Raw genomic sequence first — 14,648 nt, 5'->3', positions numbered from 1 at the left:
AGGGCACCATAGGATAGCACCATAAATAAAATATACAATCACACCAACCAAGATCACGATTAACCCACAGGACAAAACGGATCTACTCAAACATCATAGGATAACCATAGATCATAGGGAAATAATATATGGAGTTGAGCACTATGTTTAAGTAGAGATTACAGCGGGTAGAAGAGGTGTTACACCGCTGCATAGAGGGGGAGAGAGTTTGTGTTGACGGTAGCAAGATTGTTGATGTAGATCGTCGTCTAGATCGTTGCCCCGGCGGCACTGCGGCGCACCAGAAGCGAGGGGGAGAGAGCCCCCCTCCTTCTTCTTATTCCTTGGCCTCCCCCCTAGATGGGAGGACGGACCCCCTCTGGTCCATGGCCTCCATGGCGGCAGAGGGGCGGGAGCCCCTCCGAGATTGGATCTCCCACTCTGTTCTCTTCTGTTTCACCTTCCCCAGATCTGGCCCTTCACGGTTTCTTAAATTCCCGGAGATCCGTAACTCCGATTGCGCTGAAATTTTTACACGATTTTTTCCATAAATTATCTTTCTTGCGCCAGAAGAAGGGCCCCAACCGACCTTCAAGGAGGGCACAAGACACCTGGGCATGCCAGGGGGTGCCTGGCGCGCCCTGGTGGGTTGTGCGCTCCGTGTGCCCCCGTTTGTGTTGATTCCACCTCCCAAAAATCACACAAATTCCAAAATAAATCTCCATAAATTTTTATCGCGTTTGGAATTTGTTTAATACGGATTTTTTGCGATACAAAAAAATGCAACAAACAGGAACTGGCACTAGGCACTGGATCAATAGGTTAGTCCAATAAATCATATAATTTTTTTCCAAAAATATGTGAAAGATGTATAATATTGGTATGAAACAATCAAAAATTATAGATACGATGGAGACGTTTCAATAAGCAACTTGATAATGCTACGGTTTCTATGGATAATGTGTTCTATGTTGTTTTTGCAAAACCTCCTCACAAAAGCACCTCCAAGGAGTTGGAATATAAAAATGACAATACTTAGATCTTCGCATTATGCCTAGCTAGGGGCATAAAACGATAGCGCTTGTTGGGAGGCAACCCAATGAATAAAATTTATTTTTGTCTTTTTCTTTCTGTTCTTGAGTGTCTACAAAATTATTCTACTGTTATGATTGTGTTTTTTATGTCTTAATTAGTGTTTGTGCCAAGCAACGCCTTTGGGATCATGTTAGCTGATATTGATTTGATCTTGTTGAAAAACAGAAACTTTTGCGTCCAGAAAAATAATTTTCATTTTTAACAGGAGCGCTATAAAATCCTGATTTTCGTACACAATATTTATATACAAATTGCCCACGCTATCCTAATGTTTCAGAACTTTTGGAGTTACAGAAGTATTCGAAGTTTTCAGATTACTACGCACTATTCCGTATTTTATAGATTCTGTTTTCTTTGTGTTGTGTGCTTATTTTGATGAATCTATGCGTTGTATTGGAGGTATAAGCTATAGCAAAGTTGGAATACAGTAGATATAATGCAAAAATAAAATATGAATGGGTTTGCAACAATACTTGTAGTAGTGATTTGCTTTGTTATACTAACGGATCTCATAAAGGTTTTGTTGAGTTTTGTGTGATTGAAGTTTTCAAGTTTTGGATAAGATCACGATGGATGAAGGAATAAGGAGTAAGAAGTGCCTAAGTTTGGGGATGCCCCATGGGATCCCAAGCCATTATATAAAAGATAATCAAGCAACTAAGCTTGGGGATGCCCGACTGGCATCCCCTCTTTCTTCTAACGACCATCGGTATTTTACTTGGAGCTATATTTTTATTCGTCACATATCATGAGTTTTGCTTGGAGTGTCTTGTATATGAGCCTTTGCTTGTTTTGCTTTTTATTTTTAGTCATCTATCCTTGCTGGACACACCTATTTGAGAGAGCTAAAATTATGCTATAATTTGTTAGAATTTCTCTCTATGCTTCACTTAAATCTTTTTGAGCTATGGAATTGCTCTAGTGCTTCACTTATATATTTTTGAGCATGGTGTGCTTTAGTATTTTTGAAGAAATGCTCTCAGGATTCACTTAGATTTATTTGAGAATTATTAATTTTTTTTAGAAATTCTCTCATGCTTCACTTAAATTATTTTGAGAGAAGAAATTTTTATGCTCATGTTCTTCACTTAGATTTGTTTGAGCTATCAAAAGCAACATATGAAACTAGTCCCAAAGTGATACATATTCAAGATGGATATAATAAAAACTTTCATGAAGACCATTGCACAAAATAAACTTTGATTCCTTGTAATAGTTTTGCGATATGATGATATAATATGTGAGTCATGTTGATGAGTAATTATTCTTTAGTAAGAATATTGATGTTAAGGTTTGTGATTCCCTATGCAAGCATGAAAGTCAATAGTTATGCAATGAAATTACATCCTACTTATGGTGCATTATTCAGTGTTAGTTATGCTTAATGCTCGCTTATGAGATTTTTCCTTTCTTGGTTGGATGCTTCTCGATATTTTGCTACCCTTCACTTGCACTAAGTATGATCGCTACTTGTGCATCCAATATCCTTAAACCCAGTTTTGCCACATGAGTCCACTATACCTACCTATATGCGGTATTCTTTTGCCGTTCTAAGCAAATTTGTATGTGCCATCTCTAATCCTCAAAATAAATTTCTCTTTTGTGTGCTCGTACCGCTCATGAAACGGTAGGGGGTGGCTGATATTTTTCCATGCTAGATGTGTTATTCTCAAGATGAGTGTTTATTCACTTGTCGTTGCACGAGAGTACGACAAAGGTATTAGGGATGCCCAGTCCCGAAATGAAAAATGAATTTACTTTATGTTGTCAAATAATAAATTCCTTGGAAAGTGTTGTATGGACGGCACCCGTAGATTCGGTAAGCCGTGGAATGTGAAAGTATCGTGGAAAAAGGAATAAACTTTATTTTTTTGTGTGGGAACCGCCTATGATATATCTAGCATGGAAAGTATTGGGAACTACTCGATCATTTTCGTTGACAGGAAAAGCATGCCACCCAAAATGTTTTTATCCCTATCTTTTTCGCTTTGAGCTCTGACACGTCTACAATCCCTACTTCCCTCTACGAAGGGCCTTTCTTTTACTTTATGAAACTTTTATTTTTATTTCAGTATCCATCTTCTCTTATAAAGCACCAACTAAGGGGCACTATGATCGTACTTGAGCATTGGGTGTAGCTAATATGCGAGTGTGTTTCATGAATGGATCAATGATTGAGCATAATGGGCTAGGGATAACTTGCTTTAGTGTTGATATTTTGAAAGACGTGGTTGCTTGTTGATATGCTTGAGTATTGAAATCTTCATGTCAAAACTAGACTATTGCTTTGAATCATATAAAAGTCCAAATGTCCATGCTACAAAGAAAAGAATATGTGATGAACATGTTACGCAGCATTCTACATAAAAAAATCTATTTTTATAATTTACCTACTCGAGGACGAGAAGGAATTAAGCTTGGGGATGCTGATACGTCTCCAACATATCTATAATTTTTTATTGTACCATGTTGATATATTATCATTCTTGGATGTTTTACAATCATTTTATAGCAACTTTATATCATTTTTGGGGACTAACCTATTGACATAGTGCCTAGTGCTAGTTGATGTTTTTTGCTTGTTTTTACTACGCAGATCAATACCAAACGGAATCCAAACACAGCGGAACTTTTTGGAGAATTTTTCTGGGCCAGAAGACACATGATAGGCCAAAGAAGTACAAGAGGGATGCCCCGAGGGGGCACAGCCCACCTGGGCTCGCCTGGGGGCCCAGGTGCGCCCTCGTGGGTTGTGCCCACCACGATGGCCTCCCGCACTGCCTCTTTGCTCTATAAATACCCCAATATTCCAGAAACCCTAGGGGAGTCGGCGAAAAACAATTCTAGCCGCCGCAAGTTCCAGAAACCACAGATCCAATCTAGACACCATCACGGAGGGGTTCATCATCCTCATTGGTGCCTCTCCGATGATGTGTGAGTAGTTCATTGTAGACCTACGTGTCCATAGTTACTATCTAGATGGATTCGTCTCTCTCTTTTTATTCTCAATACAATGGTCTCTTGGAGATCTATTTGATGTAACTCTTTTTGCGATGTGTTTGCTGGGATCTTATGAACTTTGAGTTTATGATCAGATCTATGTTTTTATCCATGAAAGTTATTTGAGTATTTTGATATCTTATATGCAAGATTACTTATAGCCTCGTATTACTCCTTCGAATTTATGGTTTAGTTAGTCCGACTAGATCGATTTCTCTTGCCATGGGAAGAGGTGCTTTGTGATGGGTTCGATCTTACGGTGCTCAATCCCAGTGACAGAAGGGGAAATGACACGTATGTATGGTTGCTATTAGTGATAACAAGATGGAATCTATTCCTATATGAGTAGATCTTGTCTACATCATGTCATCGTTCTTATTGCATTACTCCGTTTCTCCATGAACTTAATACACTAGATGCATGCTGGATAACGGTCGACGTGTAGAGTAATAGTAGTAGATGCAGGCAGGAGTCGGTCTACTACTCTTGGATGTGATGCCTATATAATGATCATTGCCTGGATATCGTCATGATTATTTGAAGTTCTATCAATTGCCAACAGTAATTTGTTTACCCACCGTATGCTATTTTTCTCGAGAGAAGCCACTAGTGAAATCTACGGCCCCGGGTCTCTTCTTTATTATATTTGCCTTCAAGATATATTTTTAGTTGCTTTTATTTTCAAATCTATTAATCCAAAAACCCAAAAATACCTTGCTGCAATTTTCATTTATTTATTTTATCTCGCGCTCCCGTGAGATCTATTTATCCAATCTACTACAATTTTTACCTATCTTTTACCCGTGTGGCCGGGATTGACAACCCCTCTTTTACGTCGGGTTGCAAGTATTTATTATTTGTGTGCAGGTGTCGTTCATGTAGTGTTGCTAGGTTCTCCTACTGGTTCGATAACCTTGGTCTCATCACTGACGGAAATACCTACCGTAGATGTGCTGCATCATCCCTTCCTCTTTGGGGAAATACAACCGTAGTTCCAGCCGCATCAGGGGCCCACTGGGATCTCCTCCACCGCCTCTCAGCTCTATAAATACCAAAATAATCCAGAAACCCTAGGGGAGTCAACAAAACACAATTCGAGCCACCGCAAGTTCAAGAACCATGAGATCCAATCTAACACGATCATGGAGGGGTCCATCATCATCATTAGTGCCTCTCCGATGATCCGTGAGTAGTTCACCATAGACCTATAGGTCCATAGGCAGTAGCTAGATGGCTTCTTCTCTCTTTTTTATTCTCAATACAATGGTCTCTTGGATATCTATTTGATGTAATGACTTTTTGCGGTGTGTTTGTTGGGATCCAATGAAGTTCGAGTTTATGATCAGATCTATATCCATGAATACTATTTGAGTCTTCTCTGATCTCTTATATGCATGATTATTTATAGCCTCGTATTTCTTCTCTGAATCTTTGGTTTAGTTGGGCCAACTAGATTGATTTTTCTTGCAATGGGAAGAGGTGCTTTGTGATGGGTTCGATCTTAGGGTGTCCTCACCAGTGACAGAAGGGGTAGCGAGGCACGTACGTATCATTGCTATTAAGGATAACAAGATGGGATCTATTCCTACATGAATAGATCTTGTCTACATTAGGTCATCATTCTTATTGCATTACTCCATTTCTCCATGAACTTAATACACTAGATGCATGCTGGATAGCAGACGATGTGTGGAGTAAGTAGATGCAGGCAGGAGTCGGTCTACTAATTTTGGACGTGATGCCTATATATTGATCATTGCCTTGGATATCGTCGTAATTATTTGTTCTTCTATCAATTGCCCAACGGTAATTTGTTTACCCACCGTGTGCTATTTTCTCGAGAGAAGCCACTAGTGAAATCTATGGCCCCCGGGTTTATCTTTTATCATATTTGCTTTCCGATCTATCTTTTGTCGTATTTGTTTCAGATCTATTATACCAAAAACAGAAAAATACCTTGCTGCACTTTTTCTTTATTTATTTTATTTTGTGTCTTATTCAGATCAATTTATCCAAACGCATACAAATTAATCTATCTTTTTACTGAGGAGGGATTGACAACCCCTCTTATGCGTTGGGTTGCGAGGATTTGTTCTTTGTGTGCAGGTACCGTTTACATAGTGTTGCTTGGTTCTCCTTTTGGATTGATACCTTGGTTTCATAACTGAGGGAAATACCTACCGTAGCTGTAATACATCATCCCTCCCACTTTGGGGAAATACTGCCGCAGTTTCAAGACGCATCAGTGTGTGGTTGGTTTGTTGGAGTGTATGGTGATGGCGGTGGAAGTAGGTTAGTGGCAGCAGTCTTTGGCTTGGTCATCCTGGTGTTGTTGGTCGACTTCTCTCTTTTGGGCTTCGTGGCAACGGTGAGGACTTGAAGTTCGGTGTCGTTCGATGACCCTTGAGGTTCTTTCACCTCGCATAGTGGCGTAGAGGAGGTGCATGGCTATCTCGGCGGAACATCTGTTGCGTTGTGGCTAGGCAGTGGGAAGCCCTTTTCAATGGTAGTTGTGACTGTCCTAGGTAGTTCTTCAAGGTGCAGAGTGATCGCAGGCAATTTCTTCTTGGTGTTGATCTCCTTTAGCCTGACTCAACAATGCTAGTTTTGGCTCTTGTTAGCCCGCCTTGCCTAGTGGTGGTCGGTGCTAAGTTGTTGGTGTTGGCTGCTTGTCATATATAGCTGGTTTCTTTTCAACCGTTGTTCCCCGTTCCTGCCTGCTTATGTGTTTAGGGTGTTATGACTGTTGTAGCCATTGTTGTGTTGTATTTCAATCTTGTTTTGAAAAGGAAAATTGGTTGAGTCTGGCTTTTGCCCGCCATAGTAGCGTAATCTTATTTTATTTTGGCATTGAATATCCAACTGTGTATGCACTCATTTTTTTAGTTCCAACTATGTATGCACTATACTAGATGCAGTGGTTGTGCTGCATGAAACATTACATGAGCTTTGCCGTGAAAAGTTGAGCGGAGTCATCTTTAAAATTGACTCCGAAAAGGCCTAGGATAAAGTAAAATGGCCCTTCCTGTTGCAGACTTTACGCATGAAGGGGTTTTCCCCAAAATGGTGCTGATGCATTGGGAGTTTTGTTTCTAGAGGTAGTGTGGCTATCAAGGTCAACGATGATGTTGGCAACTATTGTCAAACTAAGAAGGGTCTTCGCCAAGGGGACCCGATATCCCCTATTTTGTTCAATGTCATGACCCATATGTTAGCTATCCTTGTTCATACGGCTAAGGTGACTGGTCAGATTAGTGGTGTTATTCCCCATTTAGTAGAAGGTTTGTCTATTTTACAATACGCAGATGACACTATTCTTTTTATGGATAATGACCTAGATTATGCGCATTTGAGGCCCTATTCTCAAAATTAGTTTTGATAAGAGCGAGCTTTTCTGCTTCAGCGGCGCTGCAGAGTCCGCAGCTGAGTATGCTGACATTTTCGGTAGGTACCTTGGGCAGTCCCCAATTAGGTATCTTGGTATTCGGATTCACTATCGGCGCTAAACTATCACTGAGTGGAAACATGTGGAAGAGAGACTTGAGAAACGACTATCCAATTGGAAAGCCAAACTCTTGTCATATGGGGGGCGATTTATTTTGATGAATTCCGTCCTCAACAATATCGTTCTAGACATATTGTCATTCTTTCACTTACTGAAAGGGGTTCTTCAGTGTCTGGATTACTTTAGATCTAGATTTTTTTTTGCAATGTGATAATGAATCCAAGAAATATCGGCTGGCTAGGTGGACTATATTATGCCGCCCTAAAAGTCGAGTGGGCCTTGGAATTCAAGATCTTGAGATTAAAGACACCACTCTTCTAAATAAATGGGTATACAAATTACTCATTGAGAATAGAGTGCGGCTGGAAATCATTCGTAACAAATACGTGGGGTCCAAAGCCATTTTTCAAGTTCATTGGAAACCTGGTGATTCACATTTTTGGTATGGTGTCGTGAAGGCCAAGGAATTATTTTTTCAATTTGGGACTTTCTTAGTTAGGGATGGTTCTCAGGTTCGATTTTGGGAAGATACCTGGCTAGGCGCCACCCCACTTATGCTATAGTACCCTAGCTTGTACACCACTTATGTTGTAGTACCCTAGCTTGTACAGGATTGTCAAACATAAATTTGTCACGATCAAACAAGTTTTGGGACGAGAGAACCCCGATACTTATTTTCGTAGGGACCTCTTTGGCCCTCGCCTGGAAGCATGGACTGCATTACTCTCTTGTCTGAAGGACATACTACTGACAAGCGAGTCGGACGAGTTCCGATGGAAACTGCGTCCAAACGGTAGTTTCTCAGTCAAGTCCTTGTACGATGCGATGACTCATATTGATGTTCCCCTTGATAACAAAAAACTTTGGAAGCTAAAAATACCTCTAAGAGTGAAGATATTCCTCTGGTTTTTTAGGAGAGGGATCATCTTAACTAGAGATAATGTGGCACAACGTAACTGGCAAGGTAACAAGACATGTGTCTTTTGCCAACATGACGAGTCTATCAAACACTTATTTTTTAGTGTAAGTTCGCTCGTGCAGTATGGACCATAGTTCAAGTAGCTTCAAAACTATACCCCCACGTAGTGCACGTAACATGTTCGACAATTGGTTGTGGGGTATTGATAAACAATTTTTTGCACATTCTTGTGGGGGCGACTGCCTTATGCTGGACAATGTGGCTTACGAAGAATGATGTGGTTTTTAAAAATAAATGTGGTTCTTCTCCCGTGCAGATTATTCATGCATGTACGCGATGGCTCCGTACTTTGTCTATCCTGCAGAAGTTGAAGGTCAGAGACCTTTTTATGATGGCGTCTACATGGCTGGAATGTATGACCACGGAGGTTTTCTCCCTCCATGGATGGCGGTGTAATCTCCGTATAGGATTGCCCCACCGTAGGCTGGATTGATTTATTTTTACTGCAAAACAATGTTTATTTTGGTCGTTTGGACTTGTTGGCTATGTGTTATGCAGAGGCCCGCCATTCTTTAGATAGGGTTGTATCACCTTGATAAATCAATTCAATGACATGTCCTTTATAAAAAACTACGTATGCACTATTAGAGCATCTCTAGCAGATCCCGCAAACCGGGCCGACCGCTATAATAACTGCCGGTTTGCGGGATCCACCCCTTATCCCCGTCCCAAAAAAATACTCCAAATCGGGCTGTCCCGGAAAAAATTACGGTATCCCGCATCCACGAGCCCAAATCCTCCATATATGCGGGATTTTGCCCATTTTTGGAGGCTCCCCTTTCCCTTGGCGCGAACCACTTCCACCGGCTTCCATTTCCCGCTTCCACTCCTTGCCGCCGCACATCCCCACCCCTTGGTGCTGCTCGTGGCTGCCCCGCGTTTTTGGCCCGGGGTATCATCGAGCTCCAAACGAAGAAGACACAAAGAAGCTCATAGCAATGAACGAAGCAAGGGGATGGCCGGGCATGCTAGGTAGTATTGATTGAATGGATTGGAGGTGGAAGAACTGCCCGGTGGCTTGGGCAAGGCAATACATCGGCCACAAACATAAACCCACCGTCGTGCTTGAAGCAGTGGCTTCACATGATCTATGGATTTGGCATTGCTTCTTTGGTTTGCTGAGATCTCTCAATGATATCAACGTTTTGCAGTGATCTCATTTGTTTGCTCAGCTTGCCAGTAGCAAAGCTCCAGCTTGCAACTATACCGCAGACGTCCATGACTATACCATGGGGTACTATCTTGTCGACGGTACTTATCCTTCCTGGTCAACATTTGTGAAGACCACTAGTGACCCCAAAATCAAGAGCACAATTTTTTTGCCGAAGCACAAGAAGCTTGCCGAAAGGATACTGAGAGGGCCTTTGGTGTGTTGCAAACTCTGTTAGCCATTGTTCGAGGTCCTGCTCGCTTTGGGAATAAAAAATCCCTTCGAAACATCATGTTTTCTTGTGTAATTTTACGTAACATGATCGTCGAGGATGAGAGGAATTTGGACTTGGTGTACAGCTATGACAATGTTGGTAACTGTGTGAAGCCTGCCAGGGACGCAGATGAGATGAATGCATTCCTTAAGACCTACCGGAAGATCGAGAACCGTGATTCGCACAATCAATTCCAACATGATCTTATTGAGCATCGGTGGTAGCTTTATGCGGGGAGATAGATCCCCATTTGTTTGCGTTTCTATACATGTGAGATTTGAACAATTTGGTGTTGTAATAATTATTGGAATTCGAACATTTGTTGTAACGATGAATATTGTTATATTGTGAGTTGCTTTTCGGACCATTTATATATTCATATGTTGAATTTACATTAAGATTTCATCCGATTAACATTATTAAAATGTGCAATTTGCTTGATGCTATGCAAAATTTACGGTGCAGGCACGTTTGCGGTATCTGTTCCGCCGGAGCACTCGCTGCACCGTAATTTTTTTTAAGGGAGTCCTTTTACGCGCGGTTGCAGGATCGGCTAGAGATGCCCTTAGTCGAGTTGTTGTAAGGAGAAAAGAAAAGGAAGACCTACTACCCCGTGTCTGTGTGGGTGCCGTGGGGGTGGTGTGGCTCATATTTGGCCAACAAGGCAAAGTTCGCCTGTGTCCTGATCGTGCTGGTTCTTAGTCAGGAGGTTTTAGTTTCGAAGCTCCTACATTGGTATTTCTTTTTTCATGTTATTTGAGGGCTTCCTTATATGATTAAATAAAATACGAGGGGTGGGAGTCTATAAATTCCTCACAAATGGGGTACCCATCGCATTCCTGCACACAGCTAGTGGCGTGGACCACCGTCAAACAGACAAGCCACACGAGCGGAGCGTACGTCCGAACACGGAAGGAGGCACCGTATCTGCACAGTCGGCTTTCAAAAAAAATTACACGACCGGATAATAAGCATCAATTTCGCACATTTTGCACCTTCAGGCACCAATCTTCTGTATAGAACAAGTTTAAGCAGCCGGTGTATTTTAACTCCTAGCAAAGAAAATCAAGGTAATTAACTCTACCTATTTGGAGATGAAACATTCTAAAGACGCATGTTTTTCGATAAAGGGTGGATTTTTTTGACTCAAAATGGAGTATTAAGAAGGTGCAGACACAATGAGCACACACTCAACCTCTGCATAGTTAGAATGCACACAGCCAACACCAACGCACGCACACAAAAAACGCCGGCAAATAGCAAAGACATACAAGACTAAAGATATGCGTAGGCGAGGAAAAAAGAAAAAAGCCCCAAAGCGATCACATTACGATCGGCAAACTATAACAATGACCATATCTGCACCGACAATCTCATGGCCCACGCAGACGACGAGATTCTTCAACAGCAATGCCTTAATGAAGGGATTGACATTCAAGCGTCACTGTCACCAGATCCAGCCACCCAAGGCTAGAATCTAGGTTTTCACCCTGAAGAATCAGTCTGAACATTCCGAACAATGCCTTCCACAAGGTAACGATGTCAAATCATCGCCATTGTCAGGTATACCCAACTTGGGCCAGACCAAGGCTTTTACCCCAGAGCTCAAAGACCGGATGCTCAATTAGCACCACCATCGAGGTCATTCATGTGTTGTCGCCGCCACTTTTCCACGATCCCAGCAACTACAAGCGATATGACTGCCGCCACTGTTTTCACAACAATCCCTCTGCATCAAGACATCGTCCATAGTTTGCATCTCGCCGCCGAAGTGAACCACCATATCTGCGGAGATGAAACTCTCACAAAATCTTTTGATGGCGACCACAATCCACGGCGGCCTCGCCGCCGTCTCGGATCCAATCCGCCATGATGTAGTCAAAAGCCAGAAAGCAGATCCACCACAATGGGACTGTTAGCCGCCAAATGCCGGCGCACTGAGCCAGAAACAACGCCTAACCATGCCACTCAGCCATACAGCTGGCCACCAAGACCTAGGTGAACGCCAACAGCGAGTACCATGGGTTGCAGCTAGCAGGCGATCTGGGCGGCCACCGATCATCTGCATGCATGTCCACGCATGTGCATTTGTGTATATGCATTCATGCACCAGACCCACGTGCTTCCCCTGATCAAACTTCCACCCATGGACATCATCCAGATCGGAGCCGGAAAGGTAGCTGCGAGATCGGGAGGCACAATGCTATGGACAGATCTAAAGACCCATGTACAAACATTTTTTTTCTAGTTCACATAGCACAAAGATCTGAGATATTTAAGAAAGTTCTAGCATATTAGGAAAGACAAATTAAATATGGATGAAGGACTATAATAAATTGTATGTACCACAAACCCCCCCCCCCCCTACCATGCAACTATCTTGATGTGTATATAAGTTAAAGTGCATACTGTTTTGTGAAAGCTTTTGGTCATTTTTCACTCAATAGTAGAGATGTGGCAAAGTTCTTAGCAATACATTTCCATATTATTAATCGGTGCCTTTCGAGAAACAAAAAAGTTATTGCCTATTTAGTAATCTTACATCTTAGAAGGTAAGAGATCATTTGTCACTTGGATTAAAAATATAGGGAGGTAAAATAGTTTGGGACCATTTTAAACTTTCTTATGATAACTGTTGGGTCTACATAATGATATTTAAAATAGATTGTATCCATTAGATCTATGTGACCATAACTAAACTAATTGCAGAGATCCTCTCGCCCGACCCGCTCCCGCGAGCGGGGCAGGGGGGATTCCCTCGACCGGCCGCTGCCGGCCCCCTCTCCCCTCGACCTCCTCCCCCCGCCGCCGCCGGAGCGCGCCGCCGGGCAAAGCCCGGCCGGCGTCGGCAGCGGCGGGCCATCTCACCCTTCGCGCGGGGCGGGCTGGCGCGGGGCAGTCTCCTCGCGTGCTTGCGCGGCGCTGGGCAGGGCGTGGCGACGGCGGGGGCTGTTGGCGTCGCTCGGTGGGCTACTAGGCGGTGGTATGCCCCGTCGCGGCCGCGGCGGCGAGATCCGGCTCGGCCCTGGCCGGATCCTGCTCGTGGCGGGCAGTGGCGCGGTGGATGTGCCTGCTGGAGTCGGGGACGGCGGCTGGCAAGGCGTAGCTCGGCCAGATCTGAACTCCTGCGGGGCGGGCCGTGGTCGGCGCGGGTCAAGGAGGGCGGTAGTGGTGCGAGCCAGGGGTCGGGGATGGCGGCAAGTGGCCCGGCCAGATCTGACCTCTCGGCGGCGCAGGCCGCGTTCGGCTAGGGCTGCGTGCGGCTGCCTCGACCGGGGCCATCTCGGGTGGTCGGGGTGGCGGCGCAGTGGCGGTGGTTGCGGATCTGCCCGCGGCAGCGGCCGGCTTCTCCGGCGTTGGCTCGTCTGCGGTCGGACCATCTCGACCTTCGCCCCATCTCCTCGTCATCTGGGCGCTACTCCCATCAAAGGGCTGGTCCTCACCCAGCTGCGGTCCACCGCTCGTCTTGCGCCCGGTGCTGCAGGACCGAGCTCGTCTCGTGCACGGTGCAGCGGGATCGAGCTCGTCTCGCGCATGTTGCAGCAGGACTGACCTCATCCCCCTCTCGGTGCTACAGGACCGCGCTCGTCTCGCGCTCGAGGCAGCAGGACGGGTCGGTGGATGCCAGTTCTGGCCGGCCTATCGGGTCTCGACGCTGGGGGTCGCCTAGGGGTGCGAAAGGGGGGACCATTCCGCTCGTCTCTTTCGTTGGGGTGGAGGCGGGTCTCGTGTGAGGTGGTGTCAAGGTCTTGGATGCCGGGGCGGCGGCCCTGGTGGTGGTAGCACGGTGCTTTTGGACAGAGCCCGTGCTATGGCGTTGCCCGGTCACCATGGCCGTGTGGGCGGCGTGGTTGCCGGGATGTGGCGTTCGGTGGCGGTGAGTGGTGGCCGAGGTGAAAACCTGTTCTATCTTCGGACGGACCGGCGGCGGCGAAGATCGTTCCCTTCTTGAAGGCGTCGTCGCGGCTCTCATTGCCCGTCATGCGGCTCCAGGGGAAACTCTGATCCTTGGATCGGGCGCTGGCGGCGCTCCGGTGGCGTACCCTTCCTGAAGGCACCGCCTTGGAGCCCATGGTTCGTCATATGTAACTTCATCTCTTCATTGTAGTATTGCTAGGAATGGTGTTGTTGCGCTCAGCGTCTATGTATCTTGTCTTGGGTGTGTGCGTGTGTTGCGGTGACGTGTGTTTGTCCTGGATGCTTGTTGGTCGGTGCTTTATATATAAAGCGGGGCGAAAGCCTTTTTTGGTAAACCGATTGCAGACATTAGGTTTACATAATCATACCTAAACAAAATGCATACATTAGATTTTTCATAATTGTACCTAGTCAAATTGTGAATGGTAGAATTTTGTACCTAATAAAAACCACAATCGACAGATCATCATACTTGCACTTAGACATATCCCACAAGATCACTATTTCTTAACCACACATATTAATTATTAGCTTATTTTCTTTTCAAAAACTTTCTATCTATTCATCATCTGTCATGTCAATACAAGGAACATCAGAAATAACAAAAATTATATCAATGTCCAAAGACTACCTAGCCACATGTCAATAATTAGTAGTTAGCTGAACTATAAATAGCAAATACATGTTACGGCTGATTTTAAAATAGTACAATAAAATGGGTAACATCTACACAAGATAAAAATAAACA

This window comes from Aegilops tauschii, chromosome 1 (assembly GCF_002575655.3).
Source record: "Aegilops tauschii subsp. strangulata cultivar AL8/78 chromosome 1, Aet v6.0, whole genome shotgun sequence".
NCBI classification, from domain to species: Eukaryota; Viridiplantae; Streptophyta; class Magnoliopsida; order Poales; family Poaceae; genus Aegilops; species Aegilops tauschii.
Note: the sequence above shows the minus strand (reverse complement) of the source record.